Raw genomic sequence first — 6880 nt, 5'->3', positions numbered from 1 at the left:
GTGAAAGAACACAACAACAGACCACTGCCATTAACTACTCGGCCCGTGCATTACTTGTTCCCAGTTTGCTACAGCAGTAATTGTCCTGGTTGCTAGAGAATAATTCCTGAACTTGTGTCTATAGATCAGCCAAACAGGCATATTTATTAGTGTGGGATTTTAGGACTAACCTTTTTGAGAGATTTACTTCTTCAACTTCTTTTGTTACCCATCTGGATCCTAAACTGCACTGGTCCCAGCAAGCACTTGCGCAGCCAGAGACAAGATCTTCTCTAAATTTCCAGTTCTTCTCATTGTTGCAAAATATTCACTTTCGGTAGATCCCCAATATTCTTGGTATGGTATTTTTATTGCTAGCCAAATCCCTTGAAATCTTTTTTTTCGTAAACCAGTTTTTAGATATTCTGATTGTAAGATATTCTGAATACAGAAATACAGGGATTGATTTATTAAAGGGAAATAGGTTGCTCACTTTGCAAGAGCATTTTTCCTTAGGTTATTGAAGGAGGTGAAGCTCTGTTGATTTCCAATATCGAATCATGTGCAAGCAAAAATACTGTTTTTTATTTTTCTTGCATGTGATTGGGTATTCTTTACAAAGTGAATTTTCAACACATTCACAAAGCTGAGGGAAAACTCCCTTGTGGAGTGAAAGTTCCATAGCAAAGTTAAAGGAGAACTATGAGATGATTGATTTCCACTCACCTCATAGTTCTAGCCGACCTGTGACAATGAGACTGTCACAGGTCAGCTCAGTAGATCGGGAGGTGAGCGAACACATACCGGGTTCGCTCACCTCTCGATCCTGTTACGGCTCTCTGCCGTGACAGGGGGAGGGGCTGGATTCCCCTCTCCCCGCTCCGATCTGCCAGCACTGACTGGCGGAACGGATGGGGGAGGGGGCGGGTACAGCTGGCTCTGCCTCTAGATAGGCAGAGCCAGCTGTCACTCACGCAGCTGGGCGGATCTCGACGTCGAGGCTGGGATCCGCTCCGGCTGCGGCATCTCAGTATACCGTGAGCTGTAACTCGCGGTATACTGAGCTTAGGGTAACGGGAGGACGCTAGTTTGTGTCCTCCCGTTACCCTAAGGAGAACTATGGGGAAAAACACTGACCCCATAGTTCTCCTTTAACATATTTGTCTTTAGTAAATCAAACCCATAAAGTCTTTTAGCTTTTGGTTGTAAATGCTTGCAAGATACGTCTGTACCCATTAGAAAGTTTGACTGTAAAAGCTTAGTAATTGCTAAAGATAAAAACAGTGGATATTACATTAATATACAGAAAAATAAGTGTAGCGCTCACCCCCGAAGGAGCCGCTGAATATGAAATAGGTTCTCCTACTTGTTTACACCAACCAACGGCCCCTTTACTCAGAACTAGCAACCCCGACACTCCGTAACAAACAGGCTCAAGTCTTAGGGTCTTTTGGGATATTTATTTGCAGATTCAACAGGAGAGAGAGGGTTTAGGATCTGTAGGATGCCCGGATGAATTCTTCAGAGGACTGCTTCCTCCCTTAGCAACCGCTAAGGTCAATAGCACCAGGATCCGGTCAGAGTGACCAATGGTTTTAACAATACTACGAACAGCCAGGACGGTCCAGTAACTCATAGGAGAAAGGTAGCTATCTCTGGACTCAGGTAAGAACCGCTGGCTTCTTCTATAGCAGATACCTGGAATAGGGTGAGGGATCTCTCTTGTAAGGTCCAGACGGTAACTCTCACCAGCTCCTCTGCGACACTCCACGACAAGAAGACTCCACCTCCAGCCCAGCTTCCATCAGGTCTCTTCTCAGAAGTATCGGGAATCTCTGTGCCCTCAACATCTGCCACTTGCTGAGGTGCACGCCATATATGTAGTAATTTCCTCTAGATCGAGGCACCCAACACCTGCCACGTGTATGGGCCCAAGTAACGTATCTGTGGTGTCCTAGGCCTTTGGGCCCCTCAGCACCTGCCATGTGCTGAGGCCCAGGCCAGTCACTTGAATCGCATAGGCCTCCTAGGGAGAGGCCCCAGGAGGGAAAGAGTTCTGCACAGTCTCCCCAAACCTTTTATCACCTGCCCTCAACCATGCCTCTAAGTCATCCTACTCAGGGATTGGTCAGGGTCAGGTACACAGTTACAGTCTGAGGATGGATCCTCCCTCACTGTATGCTAAGGCTCCCTTTTCCTCAGCAACAGGAGGAGCAATCAATCCAGCAAACTCAGTAGAATGCAGAACTCTGTATAATCAGCATCTAGACTGGCTACAATCCAGATATTCCCTAGATTTAGTAGTGACATTTTAGAGGGCGCTACACTAGTTACAGCCTGTTTGTATCTAGAGAAATTGTTGAAATCAGTGGTACTTATTTGTCTATATATGTGTGGTCAGTGGAACTCCAGGAGTACTGTGAGCCCAGCCTGCATAATGATTTGACCCCTGAGGGCCATGAAAAATTACAGGCTGGGCTTACAGGAGTTTTACTTTAAGAAATAAAGGGGTTTTGTGCTTCATGTAAAGTTTATCTCCATTCGGACAGCAGGTCATACACAGTTTGGTAGCTGTACAATCTTTTCAACGAATATATGTGGCATGATCATCTTCTTTGGACCGACTTGCATGCTTGGGCACATGGAGGAGGAAGGAGGAACACTCTACAGAAAACCCTAGCATTAGCCTCGCTCATGGAAAGTCAAAATAAATCTCCCCGAAATTCCAACCCAGCCAATTCCAGTCTGAATGTTTGGACCGGGGATGATTGCTGCAACTGGACATGGCCTTCAGACAAACAAATGTTTCTTAATCTGCTTGTAAACATCTGAACTGGACAAAAGTTCCTTAATGCATGAGAAACACATAATTAAAGGGAATGTATAGAGGATTTGTATAGATCATTTGTTTCATTTTATCAATGCCGGGACTGTTGTTAAAAAGTAAGAATTCTAAATGCAAGAATCTTCTCTTGTGCTGTCTTTTCATATAACCCAAAGTTCTCTAGGAATCCTTTGTCATACTAAATATTCAATGTAACTAACCTACAGTTCCCCCTGTAGGCCTAAAATGTGGAATATAACATGGGTGCAAAAATGGAAAAAAGGGCCTCAGTCATGAAGGGGTTAAAGCAGAACCTTCAACCAAAATAACAAAGTAACAATAAATAGACATGTAAATGGGGAAAGGAAGGTTTAGTAAAATGTGCAGGATATTGTGAAGGAGGGTCCCCTATTTCTATATATTACAATAAATATATTTTTATAAATATTTGTTGCATACTTTGAAGGAACGGTGGGATCCCCTTTTGGGGAAAATTGTATTTTTTGCTAAAAATAAATAGTTCTTTGAAAAATAAAATTAAGCTTTTGCTACAATATTCACTTTCACTCATGAGATCTCTCCCACAGTACTATCTTTATGCCACTAGATATTCACAGTCTGATGGCCAGCATAATTTAACCCTATTCCTCTGAGCCCCGGCCACCCTGAACCCACTTCAACCTGTTACTAGAGAGTGAAAGGAAAAGCAGAACAGTGAGGAGTTCACCTCTGTCACTCTGCATTGTCTTTCTATCAGCATGTTCCTTGTCACTATATGAACTGATTAGCTCCTTGGTCTGCTTCTTCCTCTCAAACACCAATCCTGCTGTATAGGAACTACAAGAGCCTAACACCAGGTCAACTTCAGGTACTTACAGTGCTTGCATTTAAAATCCATTTATTGACTGCAGAGCTTGACTAACTTGTGTCGTTTATACCTGCCTTGTGTTCAGCTATAAGCAACTACCAGATTTTTGTTTCAGCAACCACCAATGGGTGGCTGCCTGCATTTACTGCTGGAGGGCTTTTTAATTACATACCTCCTGCAGTCAGATGTCTTAGCATTTAAAGGTTACCCTTCCTGTGTTCACTATGTTCTTTTTGGCTGCCAGTTTCGCCCGCTACCCTGCACAAGGTTGGATTTCTGCTTGGCAAACCATACCAGTAGTAATAGTTTGACAAGCAACTGCATACTGCAACCTACACATCATGTTTTTGACTGTATTTAACCTATTACCATGAATTATAAGATGATAAAAAATGATGCCCTACCTGTCAGTGCAAGCTGGCTAAGCCCTCATTGTTGCCGTCCCTGGACTGTGCACAAACAAATTACTCGCTCTGGGTTCAAATACCTAGAACCAAACTGTTAGAAGAGTGAGTTGACTGCACTGATGCAGAATGGGCAAACTGTTTTTTTAGCCTCCCTGTTCCCAACCTTTGTGTGCCTTAAAATGACACTAAACTCAGGAGTTAAACCTTAAAAATGCATTTCCCATTTAAAAAAAATTACCTTATTTGCATATCACTGTTGTGATCCTCAAATGATTGCAGAATTCATGATGACATTTTCTTTTCTTCTGGAGGGTGGCTACATTTAATCCATATGATTCCTGTGTGTGTTGCTACCACTTCAAGCAAGCTCACTCCTGTGATGGACCACAATCGCAATACAAATTAGTAAACAAAACATGAGATTGTAGTCCATCACAGGAGCGAGCTTGGAGCGGTGGCTACTTTACAACACACACAAGGACAATGGGGAACAAAAGTAGCCACCCTCCAGAAGGAAGGACAGTGTCAGCACCAATTCAGAGATGATTTGAGATTCTACACCCGTGTGATACACAAATAAGATACACTTTTGTTAATTGGAAAGGTACTTGAATGCATGGTTAAGGTTGAACGCCTGAGTTTATTGCCACTTTAAGTGGCTTTTATGTCTGGTCATGTTAGTGTGACTGATGTAGAGGTGAGAAGCACAAAACGTTGGATTATGGGACAGGAAGTATACGTAAATACAGCTTTGATCCCTTTAACCTGCCTGGCTTTTCCTTTAACTTTCCTGCTCTTACCCTATCTCAATTGCACAATGCCTGTTATTCTAGTCTAGGCTTTGTATATCTTTATAAATAGCTTTTTATAGCCTAAATTGTTGTTGCTACTGTTGTTTTCCCTGCCATATCCTTACTAGTAGACATTATGAGGGGAATTTTTAAAAACGGAAGCAGACAAAATCTGGAGCAGCTGTGCATGACAACCAATCAGCATCCACCTTTCATTTTCAAACCTTAACTGAACAAACTGAAGAGAGAAGCTGATTGGTTGCCATTGTTCCAGATTCTTCTGCTCCAGTTTTGATAAATTCTTCCCTATGTATTTATGTGTTACCTGTCAGCTGTTTCACCTGCTCACTGGTATTTTATTTTATGCAATATGAAGTCTGAATTCCTCATTGCAAATTACTGGTGTGGTTACGTTGTTGCATGGGATTCAAACACTGGATTCTGACGCTCATATACCTCTTTGTACTTTATAGATATAACTGATATTGTTGAGAGTCTGAGCTCTGTTGGTGTTTCTGTGTTGGGGTGTCTGACGTAACCTGGAGTAAGTTTGGTAGAATTAAGAGAGCTTTTCTATTTAACGCATTTCAGGGGCTTTGCTTATTCTTCTTCATCAGGGCTACAAGTAACAAATACAACCTTTATAAGAAATTTCATCTAAATACCTTCCAAAATCTGGTCAAGTGTTTCACCAATATATATTGAGTTAAGTTACCTAACGTTCAAAGCTCAGTGCTACCTAAGCACTGTAACTTGAGAATACAGACCTTCTAGCACCAACTGTAAACCTTGCAGTGGGATTCTCTTAAAGTCCTAAATATAGACCATGACTCTTGGATGTCCATTGGGTTTGGAGTGGTAAACACTGCTCATTTCCCTACTTTCTGAATCATTACTGTGTATCATTAATAACTGATGTAGCCCAGGGGCGTCCCGAGGCTGGGTGACACCCGGAGCGGTAACCGAGTGTCACCCCGCCGAGACGTCACTGCACATGCGTGTGATATCACCACGCGCGCGTGCGATGCAGTATTCTGATACCTGCCGGTGGCCATCTTGGTGATGGATGCCGGCAGAGAGAGGAGGGGACAGTCACCCGGCGGGATAAGGTATGCCGCCGGGTCCCCTTCTCTCTCCTGATACTGTCGGGTGTTTGGTCCATGACCGAGCACCCGACTTTTCAGAGGGGGGGTGACACCAAAATGACTGCGAGTCATTTTGGTGTCACCCCTCCAATGTTGGCACCCTGTGCGGGCTGCACCCCCTCCACCCCCGTTGTGACGCCACTGATGTAGCCCTTAAAACAAATATTGTTCTAACCTTTATTTCATCCTTTGCTGCCCACATGAACTCCTGTGATGGCCGCTTATTTAATCTGTTTCTTTGCTGTGTATTGACACTCTACTCTTTCCGCTTTGTTGGTGTTTGGCAGCTAGGGAATTTATAGGGACTTGGAATTGATAGGCAAATGTCCTGTTGCAAAATTCCCAGCAGTACCTTAGACAGTCTCCCCTGGCAAACCATACACTTAGCGGTCTATTCACTAAGCTGCCGAAGGATCTAGCCATAGCTTTGGCTGGTCCTTTGGCTAGCTCCGGCCCCAGGACCCCTTCGGTTCAGTAGAACCGAAGGGCTGCTGTACGGGCTATTCACTACAGCCCGTACAGCTCCCGAAGTCGGCCGAGCGGCTCAGTCGAGCCAAAGGCATATGCATCGGCTTGACTGAGCTGAGGTGAAAGGCGAAGCTGGCCGAAAGGAAAACTTTCCCTGCTTCGTTGTCTTTTTTTTTTCTTCTGACATAGGAATGCATAGCTACATTCCTATTGGCTATTTCAATTTGCAATAGCCAATAGCAAACTAGCTATTGCACCCGCCCACTGCTGCTGTCAATCAGCAGAAAGGGACCTGCAAATTGAAATAGCCAATAGGAATGTAGCTATGCATTCCTATGCTTTTGTTTGTTTGTTTTTTGTTCTGATGGCAGCCAATGTCAGAAGAAAAAAAAAAAAAA

This window comes from Nanorana parkeri, unplaced genomic scaffold (genome assembly GCF_000935625.1).
Source record: "Nanorana parkeri isolate BGI_ZX_2015 unplaced genomic scaffold, ASM93562v1 scaffold857, whole genome shotgun sequence".
Taxonomy (NCBI): domain Eukaryota; kingdom Metazoa; phylum Chordata; class Amphibia; order Anura; family Dicroglossidae; genus Nanorana; species Nanorana parkeri.
This window is presented reverse-complemented; position numbering follows the sequence as displayed.